The sequence below is a fragment of the Ahaetulla prasina genome, chromosome 4 (genome assembly GCF_028640845.1).
Source record: "Ahaetulla prasina isolate Xishuangbanna chromosome 4, ASM2864084v1, whole genome shotgun sequence".
NCBI classification, from domain to species: Eukaryota; Metazoa; Chordata; class Lepidosauria; order Squamata; family Colubridae; genus Ahaetulla; species Ahaetulla prasina.
In genome coordinates, this window is record NC_080542.1 from 125,761,341 (window position 1) to 125,776,672 (window position 15,332).

Below are 15,332 nucleotides of genomic sequence, written 5' to 3' on the forward strand. Positions count from 1 at the left end.
AGTTATTTATAAAAGTAATAAATACGGGATAAAAATGAAATAAATAACTTGGTTTTAGTTCAGATACAGAAAGTTCTGACAGCATTTTTATAGTAAAGAATTTAACCACATAAATAGGATTTCTAAATATTGTTCATTTAATAGGAAATGCACAATTGCCTATTCTGGCCAGCTCAAGAGATTTGTGATTCCAGAGAATCATAACTTACAACTTCAAGGAATGATAAATTGGACAATTCAGAAGTGCATGTGCAACTGATTCAGTTTCAATGTCACGAGTATATATAAAGGCTCTTAGTGCAGAATATTATCAAATCTTTCAATGAACACCATCAAAGTCAGAACATCTAGGTATGTCACTGTATACAGCTTTCTGTGGAAGGGCACGAGATTTAACAAAATTACTTGGGAATAATAAAAAGCAGATCAGTAAGTTCATTGTAGCAGAGATGTGAGGCATCAATTCTATCACTTAATTATCCAATTCAACCAGATAATGTTGGAAATGATAACATCAATGAACCTTTATATTTCATTCAAAATAAAAAAAACAACAGAAATGCTAAATGCTCCATCACAGTGCATCAAAACGTTCTCTGCTTTACTTCATTCCACATGTTTCTGAGAGCCACATGTATGTGGATTGAGGGTAAAACACAGTGAAACAAATCAGATATCATTTGTTCTTATGTGAGAAAAACTTTGTCCGTCTAGCAGTACAAGTTGGGCCAAAGATTCACTTCAGTGTATTTGTGCTAGTATTTAAACAGGCAGAGTTTCAAACAGGCCTCAACAGAAACACTCTGCAGAACAAGCTCCAATTGAAGAAATGCATTTTTTTATTGAACAAGAAACTCTGAGAATAAATCTTAGAAATTTAGATTGAATTATTTCTACGGTGGCAATATTATTGTACATGCATTACTCTGCACCCCAGAACAGAGGCTTATTATCTTGGCTTTAAGTAATTTAAATGCTACCAGCATGTAATTATTTCCATTATGGCTTGCCTACCTGTTTAATGGAATAGAAGCTTTTTAAACCTCTGACATGGTTTCAAGACTGAAATTTCAGCATGTTGAAGACTGAAATACATGCCTAGGTACTTGACAGTTTTAACTTGCTTTGGTTATTCATTTCTAATTATGAGACCAATAGATGGAATGCCTAGTAAATAAAGCCACCTTTGTATATGCATTAGATTGAACTGGGAGCCAGAAACTGAAGGTGGAATTTGGATTGACAAGGGCCTGTATAATTCATTAATTAAATTTCATGCCAGAATTTCTTCTTTGTGGTGTTCTCATGGAACATTATCTTTAGCCATGGAGGACAGTCATTGACAGTAGTGGCTTAATGGTAAATGCGGGGAGAGGAGCCATGATGGCTCAGTGGTTAAGATGCTGAGTTTGTCAGCTTGAAACAGCCTGGGTTTGAGACCCGAGTATCGTGCAACAGGATTAGCTCCTATTATTCACCCTAGTTTGAAAGCAAGCAACCGTGAGTTGATAAATAAGTACCACTTTGGCGGGAAAGTTACTGCATTCCATATTTTCATGTTGGTCACATGATGATGGAAACGTCTCTCAGCCAATGCAGCATCCGTCAGTTGAGACTCAGATGAGCACCAACCCCTTGAATCAGTCACGACTAAACAGGGGGAATCTTTAAGCCTTTTAAATGAGTCAGCCTTAAATGAATCTATAGCTTTATGTTTTAAAAAAGTCTCTGACACAAACTGCCTTATATAGTTTCCAGCGCATTATTAGCTCAGTGCAGAAATGCTTAAAACTAACCCACTCTCTGCTCAGAATTCCTATTCCAAATCATCTAAATTTTGGTTTGACAGGGATGTCTGTTGCTGAGACCTAAGTAATTCTTGCTTGCAAAGCTGTAAAGGGTCAAAATAATTGTCATTCTCAGGATTTATTTTACTCCTTGGAAAAGGAGAACAGGTTTCTCGTCAGAAGGAAGATTCTGGTAAACCAACTGGCTGAAAGGGACACATCTATTTTATCCAGGGCTTCTCAATTTTGGCAGCTTTATGATGTGTGGGCTTCAACTCCTAAAATTCCTAAGTAAACACGTTTTCCCTTCTGATGATAGACAGACACTAAGCAAATAATGGTGGAAATTATGATTGTAAGCGCCCTGGCCTCACGTCCATTTCCCAAAACAGTCAAATGATTGAAATGTAATCGTCTTTTAGTGTATACACACTAGAAATGCAGATTTTGAGATAAATTGGGATACAAAATTGGGATAAATTGGGATACAAAATTTACATTTAAGGGCAATTGTGTAAATCATTAGAAATTTGCAGATTGATACAAAGATAGACCAAACCAGAATAGTATTTACCATAAACTGACATGGATCAGATTTATAATAGTCATCTATGGATATTAATGAGCAGTAAATTGATACTATTTAATGTGTACAATGTTTGATCATGTTGATGTTCATTTGAAATATTTTTTCAGAAATTCTCATCTATGCAAGACGAAAGGCGAAAAGCGAGAAGTAACAGGTAATTGTCTTCTCAGTAAGATGCAGATACAGCAATATTGTGAGGTAATAACAGGAATACATTGAAATTTAAGAAAAAAATTGTATGTAGACTAACTGAGGGGTGTAGACCCAACAGTGGGGGTATCTGTTAAAAGAGGAGTATATTGTTGCAACTTAACATCTGTTTAGTGATGTCATACAACCAATCCCAAACAAAAGGTGGTAAACTTCAATTTATCCTCTAGAATTTCCTTTGCTAAGCAAGGTTAAATGCATTGCACCCGATTTTACTACCTTTTTTTGCCACAGTTGTTATGCAAATAATTGCAGTTGTTAAGTGAATCATACAGTTGTTAAATGAATATGGCTTCTTTTCACCTTGCTTGTCAGAAGTCAGCTGAAAAAGTTTTAAATGATGATCACATGACCCCAGGATGTTGCAACCATCATAAATACATGCTGGTTGTCAAGCATCTGAATTTTGATGACCTGATCATAGGGATGCTGTAATAATCATAAGTGCAAGGACCGGTTGTAAAACCCATTTTTGGGTACCATTGTAACTTTGAATGGTCACTAAACAAATGATACATAATATCATCATGGAAATTATTCAAATCACTATAGAATTTGGTCCATAGGAATTGTTTCCATTGAATTGATATCCAGTAAATCAAAATTGCACTGTTTCATTAATCATGACACATTAACATTGTCAATTGGTAAACATTTATTCTTGAATTTTGAAACCTGTAGTTTATTCATGCATTTTAGTTTCCTAATGTCACTTGTCCATAAATTGGAGAATATGCTAAATCCAAACAAAATACTGAACGTTTTTGCATTTCCATTTTATTGCAAGTAAATTTTCATCTTAGGATTTCATGCATATATAAGTTTTCCTCCTGAAAATAAATAGTAGAGCAGGAGTGTGAAATTTGAATCAATGAAATGACACGGGGGGGGGGGGAATGTTGGACACTTATTCAGTCCATGGTCCTGATACCCATAGACACCTGTTTTTACATTACATTGGTGCATTCAAGTAATAGTAAGCTAATGCAAAGTATAGCTTGCTACATAAAACTACTCTCACTTTCAATTCACTTCTTGATGAAGGTCTCATCATTCCCTGAAAGAACCATATTATGTTTATTTCAAGTATCTGTATATGTTTTGTATTTTGGATAGACTCTACCAAACCTATAGCAAATAAAAAGAATCCAGCGCCATGGATTGTAAATAGGAGGTACCTGGTGCTACAGTTAGTCCCCAATTTAAGAACCTTCCCCAAAGTCTGTCCTTAAGTTGGACTTCTATGTAAGCTGGAACAGTATTACAGGTCCTCAACTTACAATCATAATTAAACTTGAAAGGGGCCGTGGTAGCTCAGGCTGTAAGAAGCCTGTTATTAAAACACAGCAGCCTGCAATTACTGCATGTTCAAGCCTGGCCCAAGGTTGACTCAGCCTTCCATCCTTTATAAGGTAGGTAAAATGAGGACCCAGATTGTTGGGGGGGCAATAAGTTGACTTTGTAAAATATACAAATAGAATGAGACTATTGCCTTATACACTGTAAGCCGCCCTGAGTCTTCGGAGAAGGGCGGGATATAAATGTAAATAAATTTTAAAAAAAATTACAGCTGTAAGTTGTCTCAGTTACAGTATTAAGCAGGTCACCATGTGATTGCATCTAATCTAGCAATTTTTTTTGTGATTGTCATTAAATGAATACCCTGGATATTAAGGAAATCCATTGTCTGCAATGGATTGGGTTTTGTTTTTTTGCTGAAAATAGGAAGTAAATGCCAATTTCTATCAAAAAATAACATTGTAAATTTTGATCACATGACCCCATGTCACTGCAAATGGCCATAAAGGCAAACAAGTTTCCGAATGCCCAAACTGCAATAACGTGATCACAGTGGTTATCAGAACTTTGATTCTGGGTCACAAGTAGCCCTAGTTCATCAGAATTTCATTGCTAAGTGACCAATAATAAGTCAAGGACTACCTGTATGTATAATATTGTTAGGTTCGGGCAATGAAGAGGCAGGAGACGATACAAGTGACAACAGCTCTGTAGTTTATTGTGATCCCAGCAAAAGCCAACTGGCAAAAACCACTCTTTAAATAGTATATTGGCTGAGGCATCAGCCAATCAGCAACATGCATTTTCCCGCCCAAATTTCCTTCCTAAAATTCAAATACATTATACTCCTCCCCTCCCAGAATTTCACCATATTTACATAGTTTTTTTGCATGTTATTTTTTTGCATGTTATTTTTCCACGTAGTCACGCAGGTAGACAGGGCGTCTCTTAACTCTTTCTGACCTGCGCAATTCATTCCCTGGGAGTGAGTCGAGCTGGTCGGAGGGACTGTTTGTTCCTCCCAGCTCCTCCTCTGGGCCATCCGGCCCTGGATTATTGGTAGAGTCGTCCCTGCTGTCCTCTGGAGGAGCCGGTTGGCGTCGCTGGACTTCTTCAGACTCAGCTAAGTCCTCCGATCGCCTCGGGGTTGAGTTAGCTGTTGGTTCAAATATTGGGTAGTCAGGGTCTGGCTGTTTGGTTTCTGGATTGTTTTGTATTCTTTTTCGTAATTGATTTATGTGGCGTCTCCACACTCGGCCTTCCCCCATGTCCACTATGTATGACTTTGGGCCCGTCACTCCTACAATTGTTCCCTTAAGCCACGCTGGGCCCTCACTATAGTTATGTGCCCATACCGGGTCACCTGTTGTCATTGTTCTGGTTCTTCCCTTTGTGTTTTGGTACCCATCAGGGGAGTATGTTGGGTTTAACCGATCTAGGGAGCACCGGAGTCTTCTACCCATTAATAACTCCAATGGGCTGCGGCCGGTGGTCACACAGGGAGTTCTATGTTGGACTGCCAGGAAGGTATCAATTTTGGATTGCCAATCTCCTGGGCTAATTCTAGATAGCGCTTCCTTGGCACTGCATACGAAATGTTCTGCAAGTCCGTTCGTCGCCGGGTGGAAAGGTGCCGAGAGGACATGTCGGATGCCCTCTTCTGCCAAGTACCCCTCAAACTAGGTGGCCGTGAATTGTGGGCCATTATCGGACACTAGAGTGTCGGGCAACCCGTGTGTCACAAATAGATGCCTCAAAACTGTGATTACAGCTTCCGCTGTTGTGGTTTTCATGAGTAAAATTTCTAACCACTTCGAGTAGGCATCTACCACAATTAAGAAGGTCTGCCCATGGAACGGCCCGGCAAAATCTATATGGATCCTGGACCAAGGACCCTGGGGTTTCTCCCAATCCCTAATGGGAGCTGTTGGGGGTAGTGGCCTTGATTCTTGACATGCTTGGCATTTCCCAAGCATGTCGCTAATGTCTTTAGCCATTTGTGGCCACCACATGTAACTTCGCGCTAGGCTTTTCATCCTCACAATCCCCGGGTGGCCCACATGCAATAGTTCTAACACATGCCCTCGTAATTTCTCCAGAATAACCACTCTATCCCCCCATAACAGACAACCCCCTTGTACCGATAGTTCCGAACGCTTTTTTGTAAACTCTTTGAAACAACCCCCCGGTGCAGTGGGCCATCCCCTCTGCACCCAACCGATCACAGTTCTTACGACAATGTCTTTGTAAGATGCCCTAGTCACTTCCGTAGAGAAGTCAATCATCAAGACGGGCGTCCCTGGGGTCGGGTCTTCAATAGTCTCTGGCAATGGGCATCTACTTAAAGCGTCCACATGTCCCAAGTCCTTGCCCGGTCGGTGAGACAGTTTGTACGAATATGCTGCCAGGAAAATAGTCCAACGGGTCAGCCTGGGTGATAATGCAACCGGTGTTGGACGATCCCCCGCCAATAGTCCCAGTAAAGGTCTGTGGTCTGTGACTATTTCAAATTGCCGCCCAAACAGGTACTCATGGAATTTTTTAACTCCAGAGACTATAGCCAGGGCTTCCCACTCTAGTTGGCTATAGTTCCTTTCCGCTGCGGACATCGTGCAGCGGATATATGCGATAGGGGCTTCTGAACCGTTTGGTAACCTGTGGCTGAGGACAGCCCCTACCCCATAGGGTGATGCATCACAAACTAGTACTAGTGACAACGTTCCATTGTACTGAATAAGAAGGCTATCACTAGACAAGAGATTCTTAACTCCTTCAAATGCCTTAGCCTCAACCCTGCCCCAAGTCCAAACAGCTTTTTTCGCTAGCAGTTTATGTAGCGGTTCGGCTACCGTTGCCTTATTTTTTAAAAATACCGCATAGAAGTTTACAAGCCCCAAAAATGCTTGTAAATGTTTTGTTTTTTGGGGTTGGAGCCTTTCTAATGGCTCGCACTTTGCTCTCCTTTGGGTGGATGCCTTCCTTTTCTATCCGGTAACCCAAGAATTCTACAGATTCAACTCCTATCTGGCATTTGTTGAGTTTAACCTTAAGCCCCGCAGACCTGAAAATGCCCAAAATCTTCCGCAATTTGATCCCTAATTCTTCCAAGTTTTCTGCTGATACCAATACATCATCGAAATATGGAACTACTCCTGGTAGACCTTGTAGGAGTCATTCCATTAGATTTTGGAATAACCTGGGGCTACACTAATTCCGAACTGAAGTCGAGTGCATTTAAAAGCACCCCAATGTGTGACAATCGTCTGCGCTTCAGCCGTTCCGTTGTCTACCGGTAAATGTTGGTAGGCTTGAGCCAGATCGAGTTTGGCAAAGACCTGTCCCTGCCCTAACGAGTGCAACAAATGTTGCACTACTGGAACGGGGTAAGCACTCTTTTGCAATGCTTTGTTAAGCGTTGCCTTATAGTCAGCACAAATCCGTACTGATCCGTCCAGTTTGACTGGGGTTACTATTGGTGTCTCCCATTTTGCATGGTCGACGGGGACTAGTATTCCCTGGCTTACTAATTTATCTAGTTCCGTGTCAATCTTGGGTTTGAGGGCGAACGGGACCCTCCTAGTTTTTAATCTAATGGGAGCCACCTGGGGGTCCAAACTGAATGAAATGGGGGTCCCCACGTACTTGCCCAGGCTGTCTTGAAAAACGTCCTCGAATTCCTTCAACAATTCGTCCTTCAGGTTGACTCCATTGCTATGGATCCCAGTTATGCCCATTCCTAGGGCTCAAAACCAGTCCAGTCCCAGTAAACTGGGCAGGTTTCCTTCAACAATGGTGATCGGCAGGGTTTTCTTGAATTGTCCATATCTTACTCTGACCGTTGTGGCTCCTTTAACGGGGATCCGGTTTTCCTGGTAGTCTTGCACTCTCAGCTTTTGGGGTTGCAGCTGTCATTTCGCGACTTCTGGCAGGTCCCGTTCAACTGTGTCCCAGGACATAATCGTGATTGATGAGCCGGTATCCACCTCCATTTTACACTGCACTCCTTCGATGTAGGTCTTAGTGAATATTTTCTTTTCTAGTTGTGTCGATGCATGGCCCACTCGCACAGTGGTGTGATTCGACTTCGTGCCTTTTTTGAATTGGCCAATCCCTGGCCACTTCGCTGAACAGGCGCCCTGTTGATTGGCCGGTTTGAATCTTTGGCAGAAAGGTTGGGAGGCTCGACAGGCCTGAGCTATGTGTCCTTTCTTTTCACACCGCCGACAAATCGCGTCTTTGAACCTGCAATTCTGTCGTTGGTGTTGGCCTCCGCAACTCACGCACTCGTCCCGGTCGCCTCTCTCCAGCCTCCCAGTGTGGAAAACCTCTTCCTCTTCCTCACCGTCCAATTCAGCCTGGATTTCTTCGCTGTGGACTGGCGTTGCTTTCACCGCGGTATTCGGCGTGTTCGGCTTTTGTAAGGTTTCCGCCGCTTTGGTGGACATCTCGTGTGCCCTGGCCTCATCCAGGGCTATCGCCAGGGTTAGGTTGCTTTTTGACAGCAGCTGCCTCTGTAGTCGGATGTCCCTGACCCCACAAATGAGTTGTTCTAATAGAGAGTCCTCCAAGTCTCTATACTCAAAGTGGTTTGCGGCTTTCCTTAATGCGGCCATTTACACGCTTATTGATTCGCCCTCTCGCTGAACTCTTTGCCTCAACTCGAACCGTTGTACAAACTTTGATGGCACCAGCGCGTAGTGTGCTTGTAGCATCGTCTGTAGTGTTTGCCATGGCACCGACTGTACAGACGTTGGTTCCGACAGCGATTTGGCGGTATCGAACACTTCTGGCCCACAGTGGCTCAGGAAGTAAGTGCACTTCCGATTATCCGATACTCCTTGCAGTTCGTTAGCTTCGAGGAAACACTCGAAACTAGCCAGTACAACCCCCATTCTCCTTGGCTGGGTCAAATGGCACTGGCGGCGTATAGCTAGACATCTCTATGTATCCGCTCTTAATACTGGCTGGGTTTTAAACTAAGTCGCTCCTTCAGCTCTTTTCCTAGTCTCACTGCCTTCAAGATCCCACCTTCGTCGCCAATGTTAGGTTCGGGCAATGAAGAGGCAGGAGATGATAAGTGACAACAGCTCTGTAGTTTATTGTGATCCCAGCAAAAGCCAACAGGCAAAAACCACTCTTTAAATAGTATATTGGCTGAGGCATCAGCCAATCAGCAACGTGCATTTTCCTGCCCAAATTTCCCTCCTAAAATTCAAATACATTACACATATATTGTTTGCTTAATCTGAATCATTGTGTATTTAACTTGAATTTTGCAACAATAGTTCCATTATTAACTACATGCCATTACATGCAATCCATAAATTGGGGCGTTCTTAATCCAGGCCTTTGCTTACTGAAATCAAGCTTTCTTTTTCATAATGGCTCTACAAGTGTTAAACATATGCACAGCGATTATTTCTGTGCTCTTATTGATCAATATAAGCTATTCGTTTATTTCTCAGCCTGACATAGCCCTGATAATGTCACTTTCTTAGTGATATGGCAAAATGCTGGAGTCTGAATTTAAATCTCTTGCAGCCTAGGCTTAGTGGAAGCCTTGCCTGCCAAACTGCAGTGTCGGTGCATAGCGATGTTAAATACATAAATCCTTCTAAATAGGGGCTTATAAAGACAGGCCTAATGCACTTCAAATTATATCAGTAGAAATGGCGTTTCAGAAAATTGCCCAGTAATTGTAGAACCTTATAGCATGGAACAGCTTTGAAATACTAACTTGTGCATACTTGCTATCAGCCTTGAATGGGGCATTTAGAACTCTGGATTATTTTTTAATTTTTTTTTACTTATAATAAAACTTAGTGTAACATAATAAGACTATCCTTCTATGGAACAAAATGATTTTGTTACGAGCAGTCCAGGGTTACCAGCTTCTCAAGTACCAATTTTGTGTGATATTTTGCATGCCTTTTCCCTGCAATTTTTTCCCCAATCAGTTGAAATATCTTCTAACATATTCTAACATATTCTAACATATTCTCTCATATTGTCACTGGGACCTTGCAAAATTTCAGCATTCTAGAACAGTATCTGACAAGAGTTCAACAACTTCAATGTGTTTGTGAGATCTTGAAAGGTTTTGGGTTGAGCTCCTAAGATTTAGGGAACCTGGAGTCCGTATATGTCCTACTGCCAGCAAGAATTTCTTGCCTAACCTAGTGAAGTCCAAAACAGCAAACTTTGTGCCAACCACTTCTCAAAACTTAAGCTGCCATTGGCTGTGTCAGAAATAATTTAAGTCTATAGTCCTTTAGTTATGACTTGGATTGTGCTTTAAGATTGCAGTCTTAAACATGCATGTTGGCTTATAAAAACATAAGGAAGATGGTGAAAATTTAAAATAAACACAGAATTGAGCTGAATACCTCATGTGCAAAATGTAAAAGGGAATCAGCATTGCCCTTAAAGTGATTTGAGCCAGGATAATTTATCTATTTTTATTCTGGAAGTTGCTTTCCTTTTGCCCTTTGTAGCTTTACAGGTAAACTACATAACAAAGAGGTAATATTTCTATAGGAGATATATCAACTCTTTTAGTTGATAAGATGATACATAATACATTTTGGTCTAGTTTATTAATATATGTAATAGTAATACATGTGTGTATATGTGTGTATGTATGTATGTATGTGTGTGTGTATGTATATATATATGTAGGTATGTATGTAGGTATGTATGTAGGTATGTATGTATATTACTATATATAGTAGTAATACATGTATATATATATTACATATACATATGTAATATTTATTTTGATAGTCTAGGCAGGATAATGAATATAGAAGATCGGTACTACCAAGAGTTTTCATCTACTGATTTCGTCTCAAAGGATAGAAATGCCAGCACAAGAGTAAATAATCTCCTACAAGATCCTATATCTGCAACATTAAGGAGTGCTGAAGGGTGAGCAGTTTCTCCAAAAATGAGTATCTTAATATTTACCAAGCTAAGTAGGGGCACATTGAACTTTTCCTATTTAAGAAGTCTTCCAATACAACCAGTAACTTAGATTGGGATCATACAGATCATCATGAAATGGGAGCTATAACTAAGTTAATTTAAGAACGGAAATGGATTTATTTGTTTAAGTAGTTCACATTCTGTTCTCCAAGGTTGTCAGCAGCTCATCATGACATAATTCAGAAACACGTATCCAGACTAACTAAAATTGCATTTACAAAATTTAGATCCTATTGAGTTCACCAGAACCCTGTTTTTAATTTTATAAAGAGCCATTAGTTATGCAGCAGAATCAGTATAAAATTCTTGAATAAAGCTAGGTTTTCCAAGTAGATGTGTAAAGGATGAGAGTGCTTAATCACAAGTCAGGATGACCATAAGTCATATTGACATGTATAGCCAGTTTTTCTAATGCTCTCTTTTAGTCCCTTCAAAGGTCTTTGAAACCAATAAACCTCTTTCTCTTATTTGAAATTCAAAGAGGCAGAAGATAAATGCAGCCTCATAAGAAAATGTGACATTTCTCACAGTAGATTGTTTGACTTAGAAATTATAGAAATGCTGGTACGGAATATTACATGATTGTTTGAGTAAGGAAATAGAACTCATCAAAGAAGAACAGTTATATCTGGTTTCTTCCAGGGTTATATAAAGGAAAAAAATTTTATTGTATAACATGATTATCCAAAATGTTATTCTTTTGATTAAAATATTGAACAAAGCTAGTTGTGCACTAGCCATTTCTTGACCCAATGTTGAGATACTGCTTTTCACTGTGAACTTAAAATATCTGCAAAATCAAGAAACCTGTAAGTTTATTTATGGTCAACAGACTGTGATTGATATATCTATCTATGATATGAGATTAGATAATGATTTACATGTATAAACAGCTTTGCACCAGAACATTCATGTATTCTTAAACACCATCATTTCCCAAGAGCCTGGTTCACAAATTCAACAGGCAATTTTCAAGGTGTAATTTTCCATCATTATTGTAAGCTATTGTTCTCTATTTGTCTTTCTCTCTCCTTCCCAGTGTGCAAGGATTGTGAGTTAGCATCACAGGATTGGAAGGACTCAACTGATCACTTGATCCAATTGCTGTAATCTGTAATCTGAAAAAACAATGACCCCCCTAGTTCTCCAACTGAAGATAAAAAACATTCAGCTAGGAAAACAAATGGACACCACAGCAGCTCTCAAGTAGTTCATTCCTATTTTTTTTCTAACACTTTCATGTAATCCTTTTTTAATTGGTTACTTCATGTCCATTGAATAAAACACTGTCTTTATTTAACATTTCCTCACACATTGCACATTTCCCCTCTCTGCAAAATATTTTGTCAGAGTGAAACAACTGGAAATTTTCTTTTCCCTGAGGGTAGATTTAAGCAGTCAGTTAACAGCGTGTACTGAGGTAAATATTTTGATTTACCCTTTCTAAAATGTTTTTGTGATGTAATCCATAGGCCAAAGGTCCCTGGGATCCCACTAAAAGAGAACGAAGATGAAGATTATCCTTTTGACTACCAAAAGCTACTCCGGAAGACTTCTCAACGCAGGCGCCTTCTTCAGCAATATTAGCAGCTGCTGCTTCTGTTTGTTCTTCTTCATCAGCATAATCTCTGCTTTTTTTCTTCTTGGGGGGCATATGGAATTCCCATATATTTTTCTTTTGAATAAACCTCCCACATACATACAACAAAATACAACAAAATACTTTATGCCACCAGACTTGAAATCCTGGGTTTAGAAAATTTAGAACTACGCCACCTTCGACATGACCTGAGTTTAACTCATAGAATCATCTATTACTTCCGGGTGCAATTCAAGATGTTGGTTATCATCTTTAAAGCGCTCCATGGCATAGGACCGGGTTACTTACTTACGGGACCGCCTACTGTCACCAATAGCCTCCCACCGACCTGTGCGCTCCCATAGGGAAGGCCTCCTCAGGGTGCCGTCAGTCAGACAATGTCAACTGGCAACCCCCAGGGGGAGGGCCTTCCCTGTTAGGGCTCCTGCTCTTTGGAACAAGCTGCCTCCGGGGTTGCGTCAACTCCCTGACCTCCGGACCTTTAAACGCGAGCTTAAGACCTTTCTGTTCCACCGTGCGGGCCTGGCCTAATGTAATTTTAATTGTGGGGATTTTATGATGGTTTTATGATAGTTTTAATTTATTGGCCAAATTTAGAATCAGTTTTTTAAATGTTTTAATTTTTTGCTAATGTTGTTTTATGCTGGCTGTAAACTGCCCTGAGTCCTTCGGGAGAAGGGCGGCATAGAAATCAAATAAATAAATAAATAAATAAATAAATAAATAAATAAATAAATAAATAAATTCCAATGTCTTCCTGTCGAAGACTACTTCAGCTTCAATTGCAACAATACACGAGTACACAATAGATTTAAGCTTAATGTTAACCGCTCCAATCTTGATTGCAGAAAATACGTAACAGAGTTGTTAATGCTTGGAATACACTTCCTGACTCTGTGGTCTCTCCCCAAAATCCCCAAAGCTTCAACCAAAAACTATCTACTATTGACCTCACCCCATTCCTAAGAGGTCTGTAAGGGGTGTGCATAAGAGCACTAATGTGCCTACCGTTCCTGTCCTATTGTTTTCTTTTGTTATATCCAATTAATATAGTTATTACATACTCATACTCATATATATGCTTATATATTGTATAATTATTTCATGCTTATGCTTATATATACTGTGTGACAAAATAAATAAATAAACAAATATATTAGCTGTGTGTTTGGGTATATGAACCTGCTGTGTTAGCCTCTTTCCAAAGGGAGACAATAGGCTTTGTTATAATGTTTGTTTGTTTAAATATGCAAACAGATGTGAAAAATAGTGCTCTCCTGTACTATATTCAAACTCTTAAGAGTTCGTTTTGGAGGGAAGGGGAAGTACGTTATTTTTAATTTTGTTTTACTATACAGTTTGCGTAGCTCTATCTGCATAGTGAGATTGTTTATGATCTTCCTGGATCTTCCATTTACATATTATGGTTCAGATGAAGTCAATTTAATTAATATAAATGCACAAGGAAATAAGCATTGAATGTTAAAAGACCGGGGGCTCTAGTGGAGGCAGTGCAGGTAATTTAAGAAGCAACTTTATTGTGAGAACCAACTTTCAAATGAGCTTTAGACATATGGACATAATAAATACATACGTGTAAAATTTGACCTCTGTTTGTAGTAATATAGCTGTGACAACTAACCATCATCATTCATCATTTTGGTAGGCATTGTATTCAAACAAAGAATGTAGTACATCTGTTAAGCCCTTTTGTGGGTAGAGAAAAAATGATTTCAGAGGGGAGACCTATGGGGGAATTTGTATTCTCTTCCTGCAAATCTGGTAATTAGGGATTCTTTTCTTTTTTTAAAAAAAAACTTTAGTTTTCCTCTACTGTGATAGCAAAATACAGTACAGATTCATTTATTTTGCCCTGGTTGTATTAAAGCAAAAGAAATGCATGTGCTTCATTGGAAATAGTGGTGGTGGTGTTGTTTTGCATGAGTAGTTCAAAATTGACTTGTAGGGTCTGCACAGTGGGAAGAATTATTTTCTCTCATGTTTTGATCAGATTATCCTGCAGCTGCTAGCTCAAATGGTTATGGTGTAACAAAGATATTTTACATAATGCCACTTTCATAAATGGAATATACATATACTATTAAAAAGACAAATTGTGAAATTACAGCCACGCCATCAAGTTCTTTGTAGTAGCTAAAATTACACTCCATATAAATAATAGCTTTGGTTTTCATTAGTGTAGTGACTGTGTTAAAAGGCAAGAGACAGGCACAATGAACTGGGAAATGCATTGGGAATTTGTGAGTGTGTTTGCAAGTGTGCGCATGCACTTGTAAGTGTGTGTCCGTATGTGTGGATGTGTGTGTTTGTATCCCCTTCCTAATGTGTATTTTGGAAATATGTATTCATGGCCTATATTATTACAACATCACAGGGTATAAAGCTAGGTGAGATGAAGACTGCATTTACTACAAATCCTGTAGAATTATTGAAATTAATGAGCTTACATCTCAGTCCAAACTATTTTGGGATTTAATTCTAGTGAACGGTACACTTTAGGGCCAATGACAACAAAACATCCAAGATCATCTTGCACTACTTCGAAGCCCATTGTGATTTTCCTGTTACGTGCTCATCCACAGGAAGAAATCTAAGCCAGTTCTGCCCTTGTGAAGAGAGACTAGCTTTTCCCCTCTAGCCAATTTAAAAGGCAAGCGACTCCTGCTTCAATGAACTGAGACATGAACTAGCCCTGAGATAAATACGACTCTGCAGTGTCTGTGTTACAGATGTCCATCAAAGGCCTCCATGTTCCATGTACAAACAAAGGAAGAGAGACTGGCCCCATAGCTTCAAATCTGTGTTCCCCAAGAGAAAGCAGCTTTTCCCACAAGCAGAGCAA